The sequence below is a fragment of the Pelecanus crispus genome, chromosome 12 (assembly GCF_030463565.1).
Source record: "Pelecanus crispus isolate bPelCri1 chromosome 12, bPelCri1.pri, whole genome shotgun sequence".
Lineage (NCBI taxonomy): Eukaryota > Metazoa > Chordata > Aves > Pelecaniformes > Pelecanidae > Pelecanus > Pelecanus crispus.
The window spans coordinates 15,822,300-15,848,746 of record NC_134654.1 but is presented as its reverse complement, the minus strand read 5'-3'; positions in this window follow the sequence as shown (position 1 = coordinate 15,848,746).

The following is a 26,447-nucleotide window of genomic DNA, read 5'->3' as shown; positions in this document are numbered from 1 at the left end:
GAGGGCTCTCCCAGAGGATGCAGGCATGCCTGCTGGAGGAAGGGGAACCACTGGGTCCATCCCCAGCGAGCAGGCATGCCTGGACACAGGGCGAGTGGCAGCTCCAAGAAGGCAAGTAGTCTGAGTGCAGGCAGAGAACAAGAGAGCATCTGCCAGGCAGGCAGAGCTGCCTGTTGCAAGAGGAGGGGATGCTGCATACCCAGGCAGGGCACATTTGCTGCAAGGGGATCTCCAAAACAGACTTTGAGTCCCTGTTTGTTTCACATGGCTGCATCCAAAAGAGCAGCGTATTGCCTGGGCTGAGGGGACACACCAAGCTGCAGCTTGCAGAGTCTGCATGGACCAGTATCGAGTTTTGCAGTGTGACAATAACATCTGCCCTGCTGCACTCATCCTGCAGAATCACTCTGATGAGCTGTTTGGAAGCAGCAACATGCCCGCTGTGGTGGTGTGTCCCCTTCCTCCTCTGCTGGGCCTGCAGAAAGGCTGACAGATCCCACAGGCATGTGCAGCCAGTTGCAAGCCAGGCCCCTTCCCCTGAGAACAGGCAGATCCAGCACTCAGGAAGGGCAGAGCTGTCTGCAGCAACTGCCTTCACATGCACCCATCCATGGCTTAAACATGTAAAGCTCCCTTTCTGCCTGTCTGTGTTGGAATACATAAAACTGGTTTCTGTCTCATGGTATTAATAATCCCTTGGATGTCTTTGTTTAAAGTATTGCAGTAGGAAGTGCTATTTTAAGTGCATTGAGTCAGGCGGAATGTGAAACCTTCTCCCACCCGACACTTCACACTTGGTGCTTATCTGTGTGCACGCTGGTATTTTGTCTAATACAATGTGGAGATTAGCTCTCCTTGCAATTTCATTTTCACAATTTACATTTCATGTGTTTGCAGCAGCCACAACAGTCTGAAAGAGATCGTGTCCATATGCTACTGGTGCATTGTATACATGGTGGCATAGTTGTTTAGTGGTAGCGCTGTGCTCTGGGAAACACTGAGGGTCAGGTCCTGTGAGGTGCTTGCTGGGCAGACCCTGGAGCTGGCAAGCTGGTCCTGGAGTGATCGAGAAAGCTTGCTAACAATTCATCAAGTAGCTACGAACTAGTGTTTGGCTGTTTAGCTTGAGATAACACTCAGCTGACTTGCGTATTCAGAAAGTATTTTTGGTTTTGAAGTGTGTCTAAGATAAACTCCCTCCCCCTGTTGGCTAAATTGCTGCAGGAGAGGTCCTGGGGTAAGCACTTCTGGACTGGATGGGATCCACTGTGTGGCAGCCAGCACATCAGATCTGGACACTCAGCCTAGACCAGCACAAGAAGTACTTTTCTTTACTTTTTCAAACCTGTGCTGTTTTATTGTGATTGTGGACTGAAACTCACTTCTGAAACCCAGGGAAGGGAATCCCTTTGGCTATAAAAAGGTGTAAAAACCATTGCTGAAAAGGAAATATTTTTATTAAGTTTGCAACAGAAGCCCAGAATAAAAAATCTGTCCAAAGAATGGTCCAGGGTGTAGTTTTTGTTAACTAAATCTTCATGAGATGTAACAACATGGGAAGGAGAGGTGGACTATCAGAGTAAGTTCTGTCATAACTGTAAAATAATTTGCATAATATGAATATAAAGAAAAAAACTGTGTGTTATTAATAAGAAGGAAGGGGAAAAAATGGAAATGCTGCACAAAAAACTCAGAAATTCATTATTATAGAAATAACACAAGTGTTTTAATTCCTTGTTCTGGCTTTGCAGGAAGTGTAGCAATGGTGTAGCATGGCCAGTTCAGCCTTTTCACAGTTGCAGCCATGGCCAAGACTGATGAGGACATGGGAAGTTTCAGCACTAGTGAATCTTGGGGGGAAGCTTATCTCAGCCCAGCTCTCTGGACTGGCCTCCTGCCCCGTTTGCCCACATCCTGTGGTAGAACTAAGTCAGTAACTAGACCTGAGGAGCTAATCAAGGCTACACAGGGGCAGGCAGGTTCCTCTTCCTTTCTGGTTGTCTGTCTTCTGTCTCAGCCACCTGACACTCTTCTTTTAGGGGAGGATGAAGAGGAATTGTCTCCAGCTTCCACTCCTGCAGTCAGTATCTGGGACAATCCCTTTTGTCTTCTTGAAATTCCAGGCCTGCTGAGGGAATAGACATGTGAATGATTTCTCCAGTCATTGTCTTCTACCTAGAGAAGGAGAAGGAAAATCTGGGGAGGTGAAGAACCTCTTTGGAGCAGATCTGATCTGCTCTGGTCCTTGAGGTGGTGGGAACTAGGCTTGGGGCTGTCCTAGTTGGCAGGTTCGCAGGAGCAATCCCAAATACTTGAGACCAAGAGAAGAGAGGCTTGAAGAGTCCCACTGATGTGGCAGAGGAACCAGAATAGATGGCACGGAACTGGGCCAAACTAGACGTATAACACTGGCTTGTTCTTCTCCTTGTTTCATGCATGGTCCCAGGTCCTTGATTCCTCACTTTGGATTCAGCAGGCTGGGTTCACCATGGCTGGGTGATCCTTTTTGGATGGGACCATGCCAGGTGATTGTCCCACTAGTTCCAGCCCTCCAGAAGGTTTGGATAAAGGGGCTTTGGTCCAGGCAAGACCAGGAATTCAGTGTTAGACTTCACTGGACTGCTCCGAAAAACCCTTACACATTTTTTAAATTTACACAAACTATATTCATCTGGTGGTGGGACATTTCCACAGATGCTCTCTCCCACAGCAGGTTTGGTTGAAGAGAAGCAGAAAGCGTGCCCAAGACAGAAATAAGGGCTCCCACCTACAGCCTATACCTCTGCATTTGAGGACCTGGAAGACATCCTGGTCCTGCTGAGGGCAGGCTGCCCAGTCCTTTCTCTGGGGTCCATTGAGGTGGGCAGGAACCAGTCCTCCATCACAGGAGCACAATGATCCTCTGGGCAAGGGGCTGGAAACCCAGAGCCAGTCCCTGTTGTGGAGGGTGCCCTGCCAGGGTAATCCCAGCAGCAGAGTAATGACTCCCTGTGTAACTGTGCAAAGCGAGGGACAGCCTGGCAGGAGCTCCCCTCCACAAATCAAAATGAGTCTTGGAGAGGCAAGGTTTGCTGAGCGTAAGCTTCCAGAGCTCAGCAGTGCATGTTACTGCTGGATATCAACAAAACACATTACTGCTTTACCCTTTGCAACCTTGCTTATAAATATCATGATCTCTATTTTACCCATAACTCTGAAAGAACAAAGTTGATTTATTATTGTTCTTTCAACTGTGGCTAATAATAAAGTGTGAACTCCATGCAAAGTTAATCTCTGTACCAAGGGCTCTGTTGTTATGAGATCAGTGAATCCAAATACAGGGGAGATAGGAATACGTCAAAGGTGTTGTTGAGGTATTTTTTACACCCTTTGCAAGGGCCATCATGGGGCCAGGAACAGCTTTCTTTAAAGGCTCTGGTCTCCTTTGGCAGGTAGCAGCTGGTACTTCTCTGTTTTTTTTAAATGGCACAGGGAGCTTGAAATGATTTACAAGTCAGAAACAACAACATGCCAGCAACAGTTTTGAAGCACATTTTTTTCCTCTAAATCATTTTCAAGTATTTTTCTGTAGAAGCTGGAGCCCTGCTGAGGCGCACTGGCTGAGGCCTGCATTTCTCCCGTTTATGGTACCCCACACACAGGCAGTAAATGCCTCCACTCATTAGCCCTGTAGTTCCCTTGCCATCACAGGGCTGCGTTTGGAGAGGTTCAATCCCTGCTTCTGGCCTGGCAGGATTTCCTAAATCACAGGGCTTCACATCCTGCCCCTCAGCCATCACATACTCACTGCAAACAGGTACTTTCAGTTCTTGTCTGGAAGCTCCTTAACTCTGACCCTGCTGGAAAATTCAGCAAGATGAGTAGGACTGTTTTAAAAAAGGTAAAAACCAACCAAATCCTCTGAGGCATGACATGAAAGAAAAATTAATATTTAAAATGCATGTGTGATGTAATGGGCCTTAAAATAGCCTGTATCCTGGAAAAAAGAGATTAACTGCTTAAGGCAAACTAATGAAAAGGTCACTTGGACAATACTTGCAAAGCACTCCCTGTACTGCATCACAGACTTATCGGTTCTGTTTGACAGCGACTCACACATGATCCCAAGCACTTATCTCTGTTTTATACTTTATGAAAAATTGATTGACTCCTTTCACCCAAGAATTTGCATTAAATAAGAAATAAAACATTGTTTATGGGCAACTTTCTCTTCCCATAATCAGCAGGGGCCAGTTCTATAAGAACAGGGCATCAAATCTTAATACTGCAAAGTACCTGCATATTTCACATGGCAAAGTGAACTCTTCTGTTATTATCTCAGCTGGATTGGTTCCTAAAGTTAAACAGAAACAGCAGTGAACATTTTCCATTCTTTCTGCCTTTAAACAACTTCCCGCACCCTTTGGCACAGAGTGCATCCTGCCTAGGTAGTGCCAGTCCTCCCAGTAATGCACACTGAAATGGGTGGATCAGAGATCTCCATCCCTCACCCCCCCAGCATGGTTCTGGCAGTACTGAGATGTCTGAGCTCCTGAGTGCCAGGCTGCAGGGTGCAGCAGGCTACCCATGTGTGTTTTGCTGCCCACAGATTCACTGGGGCATCTATCCTCTTCCCGTCCACTATCAGATGCCCCCTGGTTAAGGAACATTAGCGATGCCCAGTGTGCTAAGATAATGATTTCACTGTGGCAGGTGTACAGCATTACCACTGAATTTGGAAGCTGGGTGGTGATCGCAGAGGTGAGCCCAAAGTGGGTCTGTTCATCTGCTTAAAATTTCAACCACCATCAGTTAGAGCACTCTTGCCTAGTATATCAGACATATATTGTATAATAGCATACAAGAGAGACTTAGAGCTCTCATGATAGTCCCTGAGCGTCATTGCTGGAGGTGAGGACCACAGTCTAGGAAGGTGTCCTTGCATGCTTGCTCTGTTCTCAGCTCCTTCCATAAGCGTCTGTTATTGACCACTGCCAGAGACTGGATTGTTAGCTAGATGGGCTCTAGTCACCCAGAGTAGCTGTCTTCATGTTCCCCTTCAGCTGGTCATAGTTGGAGTTAAAGGCTGTGCCATCTTCCAGAACAGGCAGTGTGCGGAGACAGTCCCTAGACTGGCTGCCTCTTACCTCTAGGAAAGCTGTGGAAAGGGAGATCCACCCTGAACAGTGTTTGCCCTCTGGCACTGTCTTGGCTCTAGCCAAAAATAGGCTACAGGGAAAGCTTTGCTAACTTCCTTCCCCTGACCAGGCTCATACCAGATGGGCTGGAAAGCTGGGACTTGTGGTGGATGACAGGTTGAATATGACCCGGTGGTGCACCCTTGTTGTGAACAAGGCAAAGCACTTGTAGGAGAAGCTTGGCCAGCAAATTGAGGGCATTTACTGCCTCTGTCTACTCCTTACTGATGAGAGCACGCCATAAGGAGCATGTTCTGTGCTGGGTCCCCTAGCTGACAGTGGATGGGAGAAACTGGGGACAGTACAGAGGAAAGCTTGAGCAGATGGCCTATGAAGTGGAAGGAGCTGGGCTTGTTTCATCTGACAAGAAGGAGGCTCAGAGGGAATCTAACAGCAGACTGCAACTATTTGAAAGGCAGTTACAAAGGTCACTGCATCAAACTCTTCTCAGTAATGGGAGACAACATAGCAAGTGCTAAAAGCCAGTCATGGTAGGAAGTTCAGACTGGACTTCAGGAAAAACTCCAGCAAGAGGCTAATGCAGCACTAGAACAGATCACCTAGAGAGACTATGGGCTTTCCATCTGTGGAATTCTTGAAGGCTCAGGTAGACAAGCCATGGCTGACCTGGCCTGGTTTTACTGATAATTCCTTTTTGAGAAAGAGCGTGGACAACAGGCTCTGAAGATCCCTTCCTGCTGACAGACCTGTGGTTCTGTGATTCTTTTCTCTGCTATATTTCAGGGGTGCTGTTACAACAGCCATATAGAGAGGACTTCATATAAGGGTTGCTCCTTTTGAAAACATTTTTATTTTCATAAAGGAAGGACTTTGCAGTTAGCAAGCCTCCCAACCAGACTGTACTTGCTTTGCTCCATTGGAGTTGTATCTCACAAGATTTTCTTGAAGACTTCGTTGCTTTTCAGCAATGCCACACAGCTGCAGAGTGGAAATGCTTCTTGACCTCCTTTGGTGCAGACCGTGTGCTCTGCCTCAGGAAGATGGACTCTGTTTGACTTATCTCAAAATAGGACACACACATATTCTCCTGAGTGCTAGGAATACAGCCTCTGAAAGAGATGCTACACAGTCACTCTTCCTAAAGATGGTTTTATTTTCCCAAATAAAGTGTCATAAAGCCTTCAAAAATTTTGCAATATAGCTCAAATGCTGTGTCGTGCTGCAGCTAGTGCCAGGCACAAAGTGTTCGATTTCACAATCCCAGAAGTTGCAGCTTATAAATTCAGGCAGGCTTTTCAAAGATTTGTGCTTTAAGCTGGGAGGTATGAGAAATGAAGTTGCTGCTTCAGAGGCTTACATAGGAGCAACACCAAGATTCATACAAGGCTTGGGACTGTTCAGACATAGGCTCTGTCCCATCTTTGAAGTGAAAATTGCTGTTAAAACTTGGTCTGAAGTGTGTTGGGATATCAGTACTTAGACCCATGTCTCCTCCCTTAGCAAGGTGCTTTTGTAGTCACAAGATGTGGGAGAGCCCACACAGCTGCACATCCTCTCTCTCCTCCCTCCAATGGGTCTGCAGCTGGCACTGAGCTACCAGTGGAAAACACATGTCCAGAAATGTGGATTTTCACCAGCATCACTGTGATCTGCATGGGAAAGTGGCTACAGCAGGAGACATCTCCCAGACTGTGCACACACTAAGCAGAGTCAAAGAAAATGCCAAAATCATTGGGAAACCATGTCCTCCCCAGGGACAATGTCAGACTGAGGGATCTGGGCATGAAGACCCAGTGGGACATGACACAGGTAGGCTTTGAGTGATAACATGTGAATAGGCGAAGTGGGTGTGACAGCAACATGTCCCACCATGAGCACTCTAGGTGAGAGATTTAATACTGCTAGAGCCGAAGATGATCTTGCTTGCTGTTGTGCAGCCTTGATAGGGTAGGACTCTGTTAGAAGTGGTAACCTGGACAGAAAAACACACTCCAGCCTGTGCTGAACTCACATTTTGCTTGCTGGGCTGCCCCAGGCTCTGCTGGATAAGAACAACTCCGGAGCAAGAATAGTAGTTATGGTTTCACCAGCTACCATAGCTTCTGCCTCCTGCGTCTTGGGACATCCCATGTTGGGCTGTGGTTGTCCTCTCTGCCCAGGGCTGAGGCAGCCTGCTCAGAGCAGCATGGAGGAGCTGAGCTGCTCCTTACCTTATGACTGCCCAGAGGATTTCATGTTGCGATGTCATTTCTGCAGCACCTTTCCTCCAGATAAATTCCTCCAGAAACAGAGAGAAAATGACCCAGAAACATTGTTACACATAAACCCCTCAATTGTACAAAGTCCTGCAAACATCAGATAAGACCATAACAGAGAAAAGGTCACAGAAACACCAGCTATGTCATGAATAGCAGCAACAAGTAGCAGCCAGTGCTTGATTCAGTCTAAGGCTAGAAAGATGAAAAGATAGAAATGTTGTTGGCTTTAATCCTTTTGTAGTGCATTCCAGGCAGCTGTCAACTGCTGAACATTCGAACAACCAGGGCCTCCCAAAGGGAAATAACATCTTCAGAATGGCCAGGCTCAAGAAAACACCACATCTTAGATGATGCATTGATGGGGAAAAATAAATTCAGAAGAGAATTTGGTGCTTTGCCAAGCAATGTCCCGCAGATAAGCTTGTACCAGTTCTTCAGTCACGCACTAATGATCTTCAGTTCATTACATGTTATAAATCACTCTGATAGATACAGAAAAGAGTAATAAATGAATAAATAAATAACAAACACTCTGTGGATAGTGCTGGTCATAGAAAGATGAATTAATCATAAACACTGTTTCCAAAGGCTATGACACGAATGAGCATTCCTTTGATATCAGCCGTGCTCTTCTTCCCACCAACTTGTTCTCAAATAAACATCCCAGTAAATATTTGTCTCCTTGCTCCAGACTTGCAAATAAAATGAGAAAGGCCACATCCCTTCCTAGCCTGCAGACAGCCATTCCCTTAGGCTGCTGCTGGATTTCAGGTTGGGATTCACCTCAGCTCACTTCAGTTAGCTTCTGGCTTGCCATCTCAGTCTAGACTGGTCTCTCTGGGCTCCATTTGGAGCTACCCTTTTGATTTACTACCCTCCAGTACCTGCAATTTCTTTTATCATTGCTTCACTGTCTGATGTCACACCCTGGTGCTCTCTTCCCTACAAGGTGCCACGGGAAGTTTTGATGCTGCACTGCAGCACAACCTGCAGTGGGTTCCTTTCTGATGAAATGCTTTCCACCTGCATGCACCCAGCTTGTGGCACCATGGTCCCCCTGCAACCTGAGCCTTCGCTCTGTTTGGTGCCTTCCTGCACAGCTGTGCCATTGCAGCATACCAGAACTGAAGTCGTGGAAGTGGCAACACAGAGCTGCATCGCCTGCTTTTCTGGGGATGACTCTTCAAGGTTTGAAGTGGGCCATGGCAGGGGAAAGGGGTTGCTTTACTGTGCCCTGCCCTTCCATTGTTCAGCCAATCCCCTGCCCACCACCAGTGTTGTCACATAAGACATGGGATGCAGGGATCACTCTGTTGGACTCAGGACAAGCCTTTCTAATAGATTCAGGGATGATTCCAAAACTGCATTTCCTCTTTCTGGTGCCATATGATTGCAAACTCTTATTTCATTCTCTGCCTGTTTTTCTTCCTAGGTGAAACCCATTCATTATTTTTAACTGTATGAATAACTCTTCTTTGTCTCTAAACCCTACTGTTCCTCCTGCACAGACTGATTACACAACTGCATGCACTTGGTCTCCTGGTAGCTTGCCTGAGCACAAACCATCTTGCTGCTCCCTTTCTATGTTTCTGTATGCAGCAGCCAGATGCTCTGAGGAGGAATTTCTGATGCATGGATCTGCAGCAAGTATCTCGTTCCTCAGGCGGCAGAGAGGCCACCACTGGGGCAGCAGCCCACCCTACCAACATCCAAATCAAAACGTCCTGCTTCCTGCAGCACAGTGTGTGACCGTGGCCATCTCTCACCTGCATTTGTGCTGTTTGACCTTGGGAATCCCTTGGCAACTCCAGCCCACAAGTGACCTGGAGAGGGCACTACACCTCAGCCTCATCTTCAAGCTGTTGCTCCCAGTATCAGCTTCATCTTTATCAGATTTGAAGCCTAAATTGTCATATGCCAAAGCTAAATGCTGTCTCCAAATTGTTCGAGCTCCCTAGTCAGTTATTTTCTTGAAAGCAGTGGGGTTCAGGCAATGGGAATGCTGCTGCAGATAAATGGTGCTCAAAGGGTTTGGGATCCTGTGCTTGACCTGGATTGTAAAAGCCTGCATGAGCAATGACTTTTAGCAGAAGACTTGTGATGCTCTACTGGATAAATAGATCTGGTTATCTCCCTATGTGCAGCATTCCCTCTGCTTGTCCTCCATGTTAGTACTGCCTTGAGATCACAGAGATGGAGGGTAGCTAATGAGAGACTTTACTGAGTAATCTGAGGCAATCAGCAAGTTCTTAGCTTCCCCTGCTGCTCATTTTCCCTAGATTGGAAATGAAATGGGTAGCAAAAGATCTGGAAGATGTTTTTAACTGTGGTTCTGGCCTGCACAAATGACTCTATAATGTGGATATGGCTGGGTATTGTTTCTTAATAGGCACCTCAATTAGTTCTGCTGAGGTCAACACAGTGGAAGAACTGGTTTTATCTCCCTGCCTCCAGCCTTGATTTTAGCTCAGCCAAAGAGGGCTGTCCACTGCTGTTTCCCAGCACAGTGTTTGAGGAAGCATTGGTAAAGAGAAAGCACAAAGATTAACACAGCTGCAGGAAGAGAGGATGGAGGAGCAGATACCATACTCAATGGTCTCAGCTGACAAACACAGCCATGTCTTCTCTAGCTGGCACCACTGCACTCCAGGCTGTAAGAAATGTGCTGGGCTCCTTCCAGATGCGAAGCCATCATCAGTAACAACAGATGTGCAGGACTTTGTGGTGCTTGGTTTAAATCCCAGCCTCAGAGATGCCTGTACAATCCCCTTGCTTTCTCTGTGACTTATGAGATGCCTGGGCAGGAGTACTTGGTGTAACAGAGTGGCACATTTATGGGTGGATGTAGAAGACAACGGTTTCTGCCAGGCAATGAGGTTGTTTGGTGAATGCAGAAAAACCTCTAGACTGCAGGCACGGTCCTGAAACCTGCCCATTCCGGCCTGAAGCATAACTGGGTGATGTGAATGCACTCATTTGTGCAGAAAACAAAACTGTGCTCTAAGAAACCACTGCAACTGAGATTGCCCTTTTCTGTCCACACCTCGAAATGGTGCAGTCCAGATTACCTTTCACTCTGCCTGTCCAGAAAAGTGTTTCTACAGATCTGTGTGTTATGGTCTGGATTCCAGACTGGACTTGTATTTTCAGGTCCTGGAAGCCTGGTTGTCTTTCCTCAGACCATCTCCTCTGCATAACACACAGTGGTTCAAGAGGGCAAGTACCCTGTTCATGCATCTTAACATGTGCCTCTTTGCTTTATTGTTCTCTGAATATATACCCACAAACTAATAATAGAGCCATCTCTTCGTTCACTATTGTCTTTCTGCCTGCAAAAAACAAAGTAGGAGAATAAATGGACATCTATGAGAGAGAACCAGCTTTAATGAGATTAATATTAAATAGTACACTAATGGCTTCACACAGTGAAGTGGAAAGCATTGCAGGTGTTGGAAAATTATATGACTTCAGTCAAGAGTGGAAGGAACCCAGCTAAATTTAGGTCAGTCTGACAAGTGAACTTTTGAGCTGGTAGTGTGAAGTTTGCATTCAAAGGAATTACGCGTGCTAAGTCTAAACAGGACATCAGTGCAAAAATGTAGTCAAAAGCAACTAAAAATGGGCTTACTTTTTGTGCTACTGGGGGTAGAACCTTACCCTCCAATAGTCTTGTGTAAAAGGCTGGCATGCATTCACCTGGGATAGATCACTCACCTTGCCTCAGAGGAGGATGCCAAGAAGACAGAAAAGGTGCAAACAAGAGCAGAGAAGATGGAGAGGCAGAAAGCATCCTACCTGAGGACAAAGTACATGGTTGTCATGGCATAGTATACAGATATAAAACCTGAGGGACAGCAGAGAAACATCAGAGCATGCCAAGGTTCCTACTTCATTTTTTGTTGTCATCATTCAAGTGCTAAGACACATTCAATGACTTTAGAAAACAACACTTTAAAGGTGGAGGAGAACCTGGATGCTGTAAATGCAGAAACCGCATGGATTCTGAACGTGTTATACATTTATGTGGATAAGAAATCTCCTGTGATGAAGCTTCAGAGGATAAATTTAAGACTTCGAGACATTATCCAACACTACTTTTCAAGTGCAAAGTAGGAACTCAAACTATTTGTCTGATTTTCCTCTGGAAGCTTTACATTCTCTGCAAAGCATCTAGTATAGCCTGCGTGCAGGACAGGCACAGACTGCGCTTTTTGCTATGGGCAGGTTTGAGGGGGTGAGCTTCCAAGGATCATAAGCTGATGAGCACTTGGAAGAGCTGATGTAACAATATGTCTGTTACTTGGGGGTGAGGAACAGTGACATCAGGAGATTTGGGAGATAGTTTAAACCAGCAGCGCTCAGGGGAGCACTGGGTGTATGGGTGTATGTGCAGGGCTGTGCACAAGGTGACTCTGGGTAGAAATTGTCTACCATTACTTGTGTCAATCATCAGCCTTGCTTCCTGTCCCCTGGAGAGGCAGGACACCTGTCTGCTGGGACTGTTGGTACGTGTTGATATATGTTGGTAGAAGTTGGAGTATCCCTGGAATATTTTGCTGCTGCCATGTTGCTGTTCTCATGGCTTGTCACATCAGGAGGAACACCTCTTGTCTTCACAACTCTGTGACTTTGCCCCCTAGTAGTCCTTCATCTACTAAGTTTCCCCTTTTGTACTTGCAAAGAGCCCTGGGGTCTCTTATTGAGCCCAGAATCACAATGCTGGAGCCCACAATTCAGACTAGTCAGTCAGCAGTGGGTTTCTGAGGTCCTTCATCCAGAACCAGGATGGAGCAAACAGAGGGTGTGTTTTTCTTCTTGGCTTCGCATTCACCTCAGGTGATAGTGACTTGTCCAGTCTCCGTCATCCCATCCAGATGCCCTCAAGTTTCTTCTACCATGTAGATGTGGACCCCTGGGCCCCATTCTCCAAGACTGAGCATTGGAGCCTGAACAAGGCCCTGGAGAATATCTGTGCTGGGTACAGCTCCAGCCCTGTCCCTCTTCAGGACTCTTGACAGTTTTGGTCCATGGCCAGAGCAGAGCATGAAGGTAAACATAATATCATACCAGTAAGTGTGAATCCAATTCCAAATCAGCAGTTAAAGAGGGTATCCATCCTGCCACGCAAGATGTGGCTCCACAGAGTACAGGAGGTCCTGCCAAGAGCTTTTTGTGGCTGTTCAGTCAAAACTTCCCTTTGCCTAAATTTCCATTGCTTCTGGGCACAGAATGTGCCTTCTTGGAGCACCCCAAATAACCCTCGCTCGCTACCATTGAGTTATTGTTTCATTTAAATTATATTGGAAGCTCCTTCAGCCCCAGCCAGGGAGAAAGGTTTTCCCTCCCTGCCAGGGGACTATGTAATACAACAGTTTTCTGCCAGTACTTCTCCGAGGAGGCAAGGAGAGAAGCAGGAGGGACATAATGTGCTTTCCACAAGGGAAGCCCGTTTTATCAAGGTCTGCTGGGGCTTGCTCTGCTGCTGGCATGGTTGCCTCTCCCAAGTTGTACAGGACTTGATAAAGTCAGACAGCTGGATGAAAGACCATAAATACCCTAAACTTAAACATGCTATTGAGAAGCTGAAGGCAGGACATAAATAACTGCACTCTCGCTTTCATGTTTATCATACATTTGCAACAGGACCATATTTGGAATAAATATTCCAATATTTGAATGCAACATGTGATTGGAGTTTATCTGTTGTTACGTTTTGAATAAATATTCGGAAAACTCATTATTTCGGGTATCCCCCTCTTCTCACTTTTCCCAAAATGAGGTGGAGCTAGGCGATTTGAACACTGCTCGAGCTGTCTTTCATGTTTTCAAAAGCCCTAAGACTTTCCCTGGAACTGAGCTCAGCATAGTTCATTCCTGAACCATCCAGGTGGCAGGATCCATGCAGGATTGCAGTGAGCCTGCCCCGGCCAGTGGCTGGTCCTGCCCCATACGCCAGCCCGGGGCATCCCCAGAGGGATGGCCATTCTGCTGAGCCATGGCTCCTCCTCCCCAGAGGCCTTCGTTAAGTAGGTGACTGCGGCTGCTCACGCTGTGGGAGGGCACAGTGCAGCTTTCCTGTGACAATGACAGGGGACCAAAGCAAGGCCATGGCAGGATAGGATCATGACAGCTGCTCCATCCAAAAGGGGAGGGAAGCAGAGCACCCTGACTCGCTCTCTTCTCCATGGACAGGCTCCCACCTCTGCCTGCCTGTGGTTCTCAGACAGACTTTCACTGTTACAGGATGAATTCCAGGGTCACCACCTCTCAGAGACAAAAGGAAATGCTGGTGTCATCTCTCAGGAGTGTCAGAAGTGTTGTTTCCTATCTGTGTTGCAGTAGGACACTGCTGTTCAGGTGACGGATGAGACCTTTTGAGAGGCTCTTGCTCCCCTGAGTGTCTGGAAGGTGAAAGCTGCCATCACTGTCCTCTTTTCCAAGGACTCTAATCTGTAAAGGGGGACAGAATCTCACTGCCCCTCTGGGCTTTCCATCATGGCAGCTGCTGACTCCTGCAGCCCAGGCTGCAGCCACCTCCAGTTCAGCTGGTGCTGTGCTCCCCCAGGGCTGATGTGAGGAGCAGTAGTGCCACTGTTAAGAAGCATAACAGGGTAGAATGATCAGTTCACATCAGTGCCCTCCAGCCTTTTTTGGATCCTCCAGATGCCTTCATGGTCCCAGTTCTCACCTGCAAAGCATCCTGTATTTTGGGTAGAACTCCCTTGTAATTGCCTGCTGGTACACGGGGGGTTCTGCTACCCCTAAGGGATTGCTGTGCTGGAATATGACCCTGCAGGAGCTTTGAACTGAAAGAGGATGCCCTTCCTCCCAGAGACACTGAACCTGAAAAAAGGCACACTTCCTTCAGGCCTCTGGAGCAGACTGGCAGAACCTCGCTAAGGGGAAACACTTTCATTTAGCCTGAGTTATAGGACAGGCAGGAATCTCCATGGTCCTTAAGCTGTCTTTTGTCAAATTATTCCATTAGTCAGGCCCACATGAGAGCAGCCATGGTGCAAAGAAACCCAGGAATCAAGCTGCTGGTGAGCTACAGAAACCCAGGCAGGTGTCAGCATCTCCAGCAGGATGAGAGCTCAGTGTCAGAGCACTGTGGTGTTCATGCTAAGGGTTTGTGTGTTGGGGATGGTCTCAGTGGGGATGGCAGCACTCTGTTTCTGCTGTAACACAGATCTTGGCCACTGATAATTTTCAAACCATGAGCAGCCCATCGAGTGCACACTGGTGAGAGCTCAGTAGCACTGGGGGCTGCAGAGACACAGGACGAGACAATCCTTGCTCACATGGGATCCTGCTGCAAAAATTGTTTTGCCCTTTGAGTTTTAATAACATCAAGTGCAAGAGATCCCCAACACTGCCAGCCATGATCAGGTGAAACATAAAAACTTGTCCAAAAGCTTTGAGAAGGATGTAACAAAACCAGAGGGTCAAGTCAACTACAAGGATATCTGTACCCCCAAAACACTGTTGTTAACTGAAGTTATCATTATACACATTTGTAAGAAATTAAAATCTGTTAATGTGTGGAAGATGCACAGGCTGATCTGCACCAACACTATGAACATATATAGGTGGAGGGCTATGTTGTCATGACAAAGGTTGCTTAAAGATAGTCTCTGGTTAATACAGCTTACACACATTGTGGTTGACATGACCAACAGCCAGCCAAAGTGCTAATGCAAAGCTTGACCAATGGTATTAGCCAGTGAAATGGTTCACAGGGCTCTGCAGACTCATGTGAGCCAGTTACAAGGTCCTGCATAACAATGTTGCCTCTAGGGTGCTTTTACTTGGTTCTGCCATCTGAGTTTTGTTCCAGCCTTTACAAATGCAGCTGATTAATGCAGTGGTACCTTGTTAGGACAATGTGGATTTGATCAGAGGTTGTATCCAAGGTTATCTTTGCAGGGGAAATGCAGTGTTACAAAGTAGCTTTTCCCATGACATTCCCTTTATTTTTCCTTTCACTCTTACTGTTACTAGATCAGATTTTGGCAGAGAACACTTTGCTTAAATCCCTTTACTTTTAAAAACATGAGTTCTGCAATTAATTTTCATCTTTCTATTGTCTCAGAAATGTTGGTCAACAGGGAGAATAATTAGCCTTCTGGACTAGATTTCTAGCATACATCGGGGTACTGCATTGCACTGTGTTGCCAGCTGACTCCCAGGCATGGGTTACATTACAGAGGAAATGAAATCTAAGGGCATGGTGTGTGGAAACTTGTGATGTCTCCCTCACACGTTTACACAATTACTAGCACACATATGCACTTACCATTGCCAATGCACTGACACAAATATTCACACTCTTACATGGACACTATCACTTGTAGTAAGACACACGCTTGTGCTCAGGCAAACACACTGGAGCTCCCAGCACTGCTGACATGGCATGCTGCTGCCCTCAGTACCTGCACACCAACACAGGCCTGCTGTCACATGCCATCGCAGTATTTCTTCCTTAATGTTTTGGCCTTCATGCAGATGGGCCATGGAGTGCTCTGCATTCTTGGAATTGATGGAAATGCCATGTCTCCAGAGCTTGAAGCATAAATCTTCTTCCACCCCAATGCTTGCCAAGCTGTCCATGCTGCAGGGGGCACAAGCTATGGATGAACAAACTGTTCACAACCTTTTATCATGTTCTGTTTTCTGCTGGCTCCATGGCTACACCCCCATTCACTTTGTGACTGGGAATACTGGGGAAGAGAAATCTGTTGCTCCCTTCTCCCAAGTGCTATTGTCCCTTTGCCAGATGCCCACCTCCTTCCATGCAGAAGACGCTGCAGGCGTGACACCAGCCCCCTCTTGTAAGAGGGTACTCTTGGGTCTGGGCACAGTCCCGACTTGGTCTCTTCATTGCTCTGTGTGCAGGCTAGGGGGCATTTGAAGCATTCCTCCTCCCTGGGTTCATATCAACATTCAAATGCTCCATTTACACAAGCTCTTAATATTTAGCTGCCCTTTTTTTGAAACTTTGTTTTCACCTCTCAAGAGAAGCAATATGAAGAGGGGAGCAGCCAGGGTGGACAGAAAGTATCATCCCCTTGGTCTGTTTCTTTGTGATCTCCAGTGCTCTAGGTGCTCCAGTACATCTTCTTCCTTTGTGAGGTCCTGCACTGAGTGCAACTCAGCCCCTGCAGGTTCAAGCTGCTCCTAAACACGGTCTTCCTTCACTCAGAGCAACTAACTCGGAACAGCGTGTTGAATTCGTTGACACATCTCAGCGAGATCTCACTGATTAATGTGCTGAATCTCAAACACAGCCTAAGAGCATGAAATCCCTAACAGGGGTTTAGATCAGAGATAACATAATAATACACAGAACTCTTGGAAACATTTTCAAACCATGTAATGTCTATATTCTTAGTGTTCCTGACAGTGCTAATGGAACCAGCTAGTTGACAAGATCTCCTCTGTATTCAATTCCCTGATTGCTTTTAAACCCCTTTCATGTAGATGTGGTTCTTCCAGCCCCGTTTAAATCTTCCAAGCCTGTAGCAACTGGGATCTCAAGCTTGGTAAGTAACTGTCATTTCTTCCTGCTCTGTGAACAGGGACGAAAGGCTCCAAAGGCTGCCCTGAAGGAGATGCCTTTGCAAGGGGCAGGGAACTGGTGGAAGGGAAGACGATACAGGCTAAAAGGAGGATGTGAGCTTTGTTTCCCAGCTTTTGTGTCTCTGTTCTGCTTCTCAGCAGTGTGGGGAGGGGAATGATGAAACTGAGTGTTTGAGGCAGGTTAGGGAATGCTTATCACTTTGCCACATCCTGCAGGGAAAGGCATACAAGAGAGCAGACCATGCAGTGATACATTAACAAGCTCTGCTTCCCCCTGTCAGAGCCTTACATGGTGTATAGCTTACGCCTGTTGCCTTAATCCTTTGAAGATGCTGGGTCAGTTTTTTCCTGTTCATCTGTCTTTAGCTGCATGCATTCTCGGCACATTGAACTGCTGAAGTTTCCCGAGCTCCCCTGAAGGGACAAAGGTGAGGTTTTAACTTCTGCTTCTTATCTGGTCTGTGTTTCATGCTTTATTTGTAAAGGGAACAACAAAAGCAGAGATGGTGACCCTGCCTTTTCCCACCAAGCCCCACATATGCCCCTGCCATCGTGTTTACACTCTTAAGGATTCACAGGAGGCAGCTCTGGGATTTTGTGCTGAAGCAGTCAGGGATATTTTCTCTGGGTTGTGAGGCAGTGAGAGGGAAGGTTCCCGAACCCCCCTCCGAGTTCTGGCATTGGTGCAATTAAATGAGCTGGAAAAGGGCCCTTCCCAGCAAGGGCTGTGCATGTACTCACAATGGCATGTGCACTCAGGAAGGGAGAGGTCCCGAGCCAAACCCCACACGCAGATGGCTCCAGAGCATACTTCACCTTCACCTGACTCATTTGTGGGTCTCCACTCTCACTCTGATTTTATCTACTTTATTTCGCTTGTTTCCTGCCTTTGGCCTATGATGGCCTTTGCTGATACTGGACAGAGAGCTACTGGCAGTGAACCACATGAAAGCAGAGCAAAATTGCTCTGGGAGCACAGACCCTTAGGAACAGCCTCCAGAGGGAGATGCCAGGCTGACTCTGGCAGAAACAGCTTCCCTAACTTGAGCTGTGCTCCCTAGCTGTGCTCTGGCTTGCTGGTGAAAACATGGAGCACAGGTCTCCACGTCAAGGCACTGATCACCACCAGAACTTGAGGCAGCTGTGACCAAGTGCATGAAGGAGTGCCAGTACTGGAGTCAGCTTTTCCCTGAGCCAGGCCAGCATCTCAGCTGCGAGAAGGTACCCAAAAGCAAGGGCAGCCATCATTTCCTTGCACAGCACAGAGAGGTACTAAGGAGAGGCTACTGCCCCATCACAGGCTGTCCACCACAGTCCCACCACACACTTGGCCTCTAGCAGAGGCTGGAGGGCCCTGCAGGCTCGCTGAGTACCAAGGCAGAGCTCTGCCGGTGCTGCTGGGGTCAGGGAGCTGCTGGCATGGACTCCAGCCTGGGCTTGCCCTCCTCACCTTCCCAGCCCCAGCCCCAGCCCAGCCTCCCTCCAGCCACACAGCAACCCACAGCAGCTGTCAGGAGGACATTTGTGAGCTCGATGCCAGTTCCAGAGAACACTTCACCCTGCCAGCAGCACCATCAGTGTTATGTCCTATCACACGGCCACCTGTGGGCAGGTCTGGCACCACCTCATCTGCCGCAGGGCAGGCTCAGCCCCAGCACCGCCTCCCCAAGAACCAAGCAGGTCTGAGCACCTCAGTCTCCACCCCAGGAGCATCCGGATGGAGGGAAAGGGAAAGGGGAAGGGAAAAAACAGGGTGCGGTTTTGAGGATTTTTAGGGATACCTTGGCAGCAGTTTGGATCTACCTGAAGCAGGTATATAACAACACAGTTCTTCTGGGGCCAAAGGAAGGAAAACAGTTTACAAACTCGGAGGTTGCACTGCTTGTCCATGGACCTCTGAGAGCAGCAATTAGCCTTTTGCAGCCTCTCAGCTGCCTTTCCCTGCCCAGCCTTCCCAAAATCTCGCTGCCACTTTCCATGGTATAACCTCTGGTTTATGCCAAACCTCAAGGGGTGCTGCAGTTTATTTAACAGCCAGTGACAGAGGGTTTGACTTCTCAAGTGGTGAGTTTTCTGCATATTGTCAGAGAACATTGTGGTTTAATTTTTTTCCAGTCTTTGGAAATTTTGGGGAATGCAGAGAATGGAAACTAAAGTTGCTAGACCAAATAATCCTTGTTTTTCCTAACAAAATAAGCACTATATAAAATATACCAGTGATAGTCTTCCAGCTCCCCACTGCACAGGTTCAGTGGCACATCACAACATTAAGTAACAGCCTCACAGCAGGATTTGGCCCTCTTATTTTCTTCCTGGAGCTCTGAGTGCCCTTTAAGACATTGCCCCACGCAATCAAAAGTACACTGTATTTCACTGCATTTCTTGATGGCTCCTTGTCAGCTAGGCATCATTAAAAAAGTGATTTTTGAAATGTTGTTTTAGGGAGAGCAACAATGTCTCAGCAGCCGCTCTACTGCGATACTATAGCTATTTTGCTGAGTTCAGGCAACGCTGAGAGCTGATCATCAGGCGAGCAGGCACAAGTTGGCCAATGTAAGCATTGCTCCCCAATTGTGTTTAACTGCAATCCTTTCAGGGTACATTCAGGAGACATTCTGCATTTCTGGCTAAAACCTAGGCTGCTCTTTTCAGTTAAATTAAATGGTGCTGCCAACCAGTTCCAGCCAACACCATAGTCCACCATGGCATGGTGGAAATGCAAGGCTGTTTTTCCTCTTCATACACATATGCCTCACTAGTTTTGGTAGAATTTTGTTACTTGCAATTGTCCTGATTAAAGAGACAGGAAATTAAGTAACAATAATTAGTACAATTTACCAAACATTAGGTACCGGAAGCACTACTGTTGTTGCTATGATGATGCTCTCAGCCATAACAGGAGAGCACTTTGTAGCAATAATACTTTTGATTAGATGAATGATATTTGATCTTAGTTTTAGTTGATCTTGGAGTACTGGAAATTGGCTGCCACATACCAGCATGGAACATGCCCTTGGGAAGTGGGCTTCTGCTCCAGACTGGGAGTTCAGCAACTGCAAATCATGGGGAAGACTGGAATGCACAAGTTCATCATAAGACAAGTATAACCCACCAATGTAATGTCACCATGAAAGAAGCAAATGTGATGCCAAGATGCCTCAGGGTGACTCCTCCCAGCAGTGGTAGGGAGAAACTGGTGCTAGGCAGCCCTGGAGAGACCATGTCTGGAACGGTGCATGCAGTTCTGGTTACCTGCTTCAGGAGAGACACATTCATTGCACATAAGTCTGGGGTTAATACCAGGGATTAAGAAAAGCTGTTCTTGACTGTTTAAACTAAAGATATTTGCTGGCAAAAGAACAAATGGGTATAAACTGGTCATTATGAATTTAATCTGAAAATGAGGAAATACAGTCTGGAGGTCAGCAGTGAGGGAGAGGAACAGCCTTCCCTGTGAACAGTGGAGACTAATCAAATCACTTTAAAATGGAGATGATTCACTGGAAGATAAAGGCGCATTGCTGTCTGTAAGGTCAGGTCCAGCAAACTGCATGTTCCTCATTTGCACAAGCTGCCCAGTGTCAGGCACAATCTGCCTTGTGTACAGGGAACTGCCAGGGCAGAGGAGCTGATGTGAGCTGAAGCAGAGGCTGTTGTTATCAGCCCTTCCTCTGAAATCTTCTCATCTCTCCAGAATGGTCTGTTTGTTTTTCTCAGTCTTTCATCTCCCAAGACACACACTGAAATCCCATTTTTTCCAGACCGGGAGTTTCTGGGAGCTGAGAAGAGGCACTGCTGCAGCACGTGCATGCAGATGGAGAGGGTTTGCTAAATACTCACATTGTAGCATTTTGTGCCTCAAAACCAGCAAATGTTCTCTCAGAAGTTACCCCCAACCAAATCCCTGTACCACACAGTCCCACAATGACCTTTTTTAGGGCAGACAGTGTATGTCTGCCACATACAGCTCCTGTGGCTGGTCATCCTGGTTCCTCCCTGCAGAGCCCAGCTGTGCACAGCCCCAGGGAATCCCAGCTCCACTTCCAGGTAGGGAAAAAGGGATGTGCAGAGGGCTCAGTAATGGGGGGATAAGGGGAGAGACAAGCACAACCCACATGGGAACTCAGTAAATCCTTCCTATCACACACCCAGAGCGGACAAGAGGCAGGAGCCTGTTGAGGTGTGAGTCGAGGGAAAGAAGGATGTGTTTGTTGCACATTAGCGCAGGGTAGTGACAGCTTCTCTCATACTGAGGAGCTTTTAACCCCCCTTTCCTGGTGAGACCCAGCAAGCCTTCTCACACAAGCACTTGGCAAGGGGGAGCACAGAGACCCCACAGCCAGAAATCAGGCTGCTCCCCCAGGGCTCTGCCAGTGTGCCCTTATTCATGAGCAGAGTTTAAACAACTATCATTCTACTTGGCTATTTGTTAGCATTCACATTGTATGACTTACAGTTTAAGTCATCTGCCATTGTTTCTGTTCCCTAACTGGATGGCTTTTAAACAGGAGACCCAAAAATACACTCTGGCAAGAAGTATCAGATGAGTATTCACATGGGATTGAATTTGTATGCTTCTGCCTTGCAAACACTTGCCCCAGTGTGGAGCTGCTGGGCACATGCTCACCAGGAACCCCAACACTTCCAGAAATCCCAGCAAGCTGGACGTCAAGCCATGCTGATCGCGCATCTTGGCAAAGCTCCTGTTCTTTATTGTGTGACTGGCTCTGGGGGGTACTGAACAACTGCTCTGAGCACAGGGGGGATATTCTCCAAAGTTTGACCTGTTTTATTTGTGAGCCTTGTGATCCCTTCTGCACGTCTTCCATTGGAGGAAGTGTCATGTCAGGTCCTCGCTGTGAGCTCTGTACTGGACAACTGCTGCCATGACAACTTACATCACTGTACTGGTTACAGACTGTGCAGGTCCTCTGACACTGCCTCTTTACCTCCTTCCTCCAGGCTGCCGAGCAGAGGTGGAAATCATGGATGTAGTAAAGCATTCATGGTCATGGCTTCTATCTGGGCAAGTAAGAACTGTGGCGAGCAGCCCTGCACGATGCCTGCTGCCTGCTACAGACCCTTCTCTCACAGCATGTGCATGTTCAGCCCTCCTGCAAGCCACATCTTGGCTGGGCACAGGTGTGCATAGCAGACAGAAAGAATGCAATGCCTCTATGTGCACTGGTTATAATAGCATCTGCAGCTGAGAAGAGGCTCGGTACCCTTACTTCTTCCTACTCACCTGGAAGGAGCAAAAATGTTGTGGAAGGAAGGTGCAGCTATGGGGCAGCATATGGGGCAACTTGCACTGCAAAGTGTGTGCCAGGCACCCTGCTCTTCTCACCACCTATTATCTCAATTTGAAAATGTCTCACTCTGTCTCTCCAAAGGCCTTCTGGAAACAGGAGATGGTAACTGCTGCAGCTCTGTGAGCCCCTGCAGGAAAAAGAGGGAGCTAGATAGTGCTGCATAATCTCAAACAGGTGATGAATCCTGCTATTTGTGTAGGACAGGGAGCTTGCCTGGCAGGTAGGAAGTGGTGTGCTGGACCAGACATGGCGCAGAGCTCCTTGCACATGGCAAGGAAGCAGTGCAGTGCTGGGTGCAGGCAGACTGGCTTTCCAAGGAAGTGCTCTGCGAGTTCCTGGGAACTGCTGTGTAACCTCTTCAGGATGGGCTCTGCTCAAGCAGGAAAGCATGGCTGTCAGGCTGCCAGAGAGGACAGTGATGGGGACTGACACTGGCTGGCAAGGAAACCACAAGCAGCTCCAACAGTGTATCTAGGGACAGAAAACCCATTTCAGAAGCTTTCTGGAGCAGGATGGCAGTCCTGACCACACACAGCTGTCACCAGTGGGGATATCTCCTAATTCAGAAGCTCTTTGACCTCCAGATGGGTTTGGGCCAACAAGGCAGGCTTTGGGTGAGAAGCTGAGGGTGAGGAGGGCAGGTAAGCACAGAACCCATGGCTGAACAGCTTCACATCTCTCCCCTGCTGCCTGGGAATTAGGAATAACATTTCTACAAGAAAGGTTTCAGATTCCCCTGCTTTGCACTAAGGAACCCAGGCACATCTGCGTCAAGAGCTCAGTACCCAGCGTCTCGTTATCTTGGGGAAAACCAGTTGGCTGTCAGTCCCACTGCCACAAGAGCATCACTGTGGATGCAGCTGTGCAGCATTACGGCTCCCCCCAGCCTGACAATTATCCTCCAGCACCTGTGCATCTCAAGAGGCACCTGGCTTTCTTGCAAGGCAACCTTGCAGAGAAATGCTTGGCAGCTGTTAATCCCTTCACCTCTCCACCTGCCACACTGACCCCAGCTCCCTCCTGATGGCCTGGCACCAGCAGGCACTCAAACATCTGGCAGTTGTGACTGTTGGCTGAAAGAGTCACCTGCCACAGTTTATCCCCTAGTCCTGCTGCAGGGCTCCACTTGGCTCATACATAGCCCAAGGCAGCCACCTCCACTGCCTGTCCACAAAGCTGTCTGCATTACAAATGGGGGGGTCCACATGCAAATCACTGTCAGCTGCACCTCCCAGGGTTGTCAAGATGCTGCCGAGGAAAATCCTCAGTTAACTGTAGCGGCAGGCAGGTCTGGGCTGCCCCTCAGTCAGCATGGGATGTCCCAGGCAGCTGTTGTGCAGAGAGTGTGAATAGGAGCACAAATCAGTGAGGGAGGCTGGAAGAGCACCCGTGGCTCCCTGCCTAAGTCACCACGCCACTTTTGCTTTGCGGTCTAGGATGATGGGGTTCCCACTGCCAGTTCCCACAGCCCAAACGCTGCTCGGGGGATCTGCGCCTTGCAAACTCTCCCTGCATTTTACGCCAAGGCACTGCATGTCTGGCATAGGTCCTCCAAGAGGTTGAAGGATTGATGTGCGTCGTTCCTCACTCAGCTGAGTAACCTCTCTGAGATGGCATTGTGAGCAGATGGCAGCTGCGAATATGACATGGATCTAAGAAAATCAGGGAAACATGAATATTTGTGATATTAGAAATAACTACAAAAATATAGACCAATAAAAACCATGATTAAGATTATAATAAGAAATGCATTCCAGAGCTGCCACTGTGTCTTAGCTTGCTTGGGAAGCCAGCATTTTGGCCTCTGCCTTCCAGGGATGGTTTTCCCCAGAGGATTGCTTCAGCTATGTCTTTCCTGTGTCTATTGTCTGAGATGTCCAACCCTTTCCCTGGAGGCAAAGGAAGGACAACATGAAGTGGAGACTTCTGAGGAACTGTGTCCATCCTCATCTGAGCTTGAACATCCCTTCTTGTTTTCTTCTCCCATGTAAAGGTTCTCCATTTGGAGGGCAAATCTGAAGAAGAGACCTCCCAGCCAGGGTACAGTGGGTCAAGAGTATCTTGTTTGCAAAGCTCACTGCTTTTCACTCTGTCTTACACTGAACTTCCTGGCTTTAGTGGAAATAATTTTGTATTTAAAGGCCCTTTGTCTTCATGGGGTACTCAAGAAGAAAAGGGCAGCTTAGTAGCTCTGTTTCAAAGCTCTGAAGGACTCCTAGTGCCATCACATTGGCTGTAGACGTAAACTTGCTTTGCTTGTTGCAGTCACTGGAAATACAGTGCGATATGTAGACTAAGAATGACATAACTAGTGGTGAAAATGGGAAAAGAGATCTTAAATTTATCAGTTCAGGCTCTCATCATACGCCTATTTATGTGGCCTGGGGAACTGTGTGCTCCAGAGGTCTGAATGAATTGTCACTATGTTCCCATTGCTGACCTCAGAAGTTGTTAACAGCACTGCTGGGAAGCTTATCTGCAGGTATCCAGGTGCTCTAAAGACAAATTACCAACATTTTCATAGCACCACACACAGCTGGCAAAGCAGGTTGCAGTTAGGGTGACATGGATGCAACAGGAGGTGTCTTTCAATGGGCCAGCCTAGATTCCAGTGCACAACAGGACTGGTGTGCTGGGAGAAACAAGATGCCACATCCCCACCTCAGATGGACACAGTACTCCTGTGCTCCTTATCATCATTTTCTGTAGTAGGTGACAAGCACAGTCACATGCAAAGTGCTACAAATGCAGGTTTATTATAAGGATGCATTGTAAGCATTAGGGGTGCTTATGTCTTTCCTGGGCACCAGGTAGAGCAGTACACACACTTGTGCCACACGCTGGGAAATGGATGTGCAGCAGCTAGATCAGGCTGTGTCCATCTTTGTGCCATGTTCCTGCTGGAAAGTGCTAGGCTCTGCAGAACTGCAGTGGGTACATGGTTGAATTGTGTTTTTAAGGGCCTGTCTACAGCACTCAGGAGCAGAGATGCAAAAGACATGAGATACACAAGTAGACAGCTGAGCATAGCCCCAGCTCAGCCCCAGCCACTGGCCTGGAGCTGATGGCCCCAACCCAGCAGCCTGCTCAGTCATCATCATAACGATCCAGTGCTTGGAGATTTGGGAGCTTCACTGAAGCTCAACTCAGGTCAATGGTACCTGCAGTGCAGGCGGGTATTGCAAAATGCAGGTAGACACCCCATGCTGACTGCCATTTGCTGTCCTGCCAGAGTGGATGTTGGAAAGTCCAGTCCGCTCCTTCTATTGGGGAGGTTTTCCAAAGGTATTGGCATCTGCAAGAGCAGGTCGTTCTTGTTTCATACTTGTCTGGTTATCACTGGGGCAAAAGCAAATAGTGCGATAGCTGCACAGACTAGTTGCCCCTCATGGGAAGCTAGTGTAGGAGATGGCAATAGTGTAGGAGACGACAACTGTGTGTGGCTACAGGGCAAGGTCACACTGGGTCAAATTTGACATCGTCTCTGAGGAACGCTATCATTCTTAGTGAAGCTGTCATCTCCAAGCAGGAGCAGTCCCTGCTGCCAGGAGCTGCCTGTTCTCAGACTGTGTCAACAGTCTTGTCTCCAAAGTTACTGCTACTGCGCCTCTAAAGGATGTGAGGTGGCACCTGCTGTGGACCATGGTCCTTTTCTGCTAAAAGATCTAAGATGCTGAACAAAACAATAAACATGCAATTTTAGCTCAAACCAAGTAGAAAGGTCAGCAGGAATAGTGCTAATGGTTTTCATACACCTTTCCATGGTCCTTAAGATATTTAATGAAGTAACAAAGTTTTATGTTAGGCCAGAGAGAGATGTCAAGGGGAGAAGAATGAATAGAAATGGTTGAAGGTGAGAAGCTGTATTTTTTCTGAGCAGATACTCAGAGCTAACCACAGACATGAGGCAGATGGTTCAGCTAAGCAGGCAGTAGCAAAACTATGCCAATGTTGGCTCTAGTCTACCTCGAAGGAATTTGAGAAAACGTTGCTTGTCATACTTGTACTACAGCAGCTTTTCATTAATTCCTGTGGGGTATGACAAGTGCCCTGCTTCCAGCAAGATTCCCAAAAAGCAGTCTCTTATCCATGCTGAAGCACTACTTTTCAGGTACAGCCCTGCATTGCACCTCATGAGGAGAAGATTTTGACACCTGGAG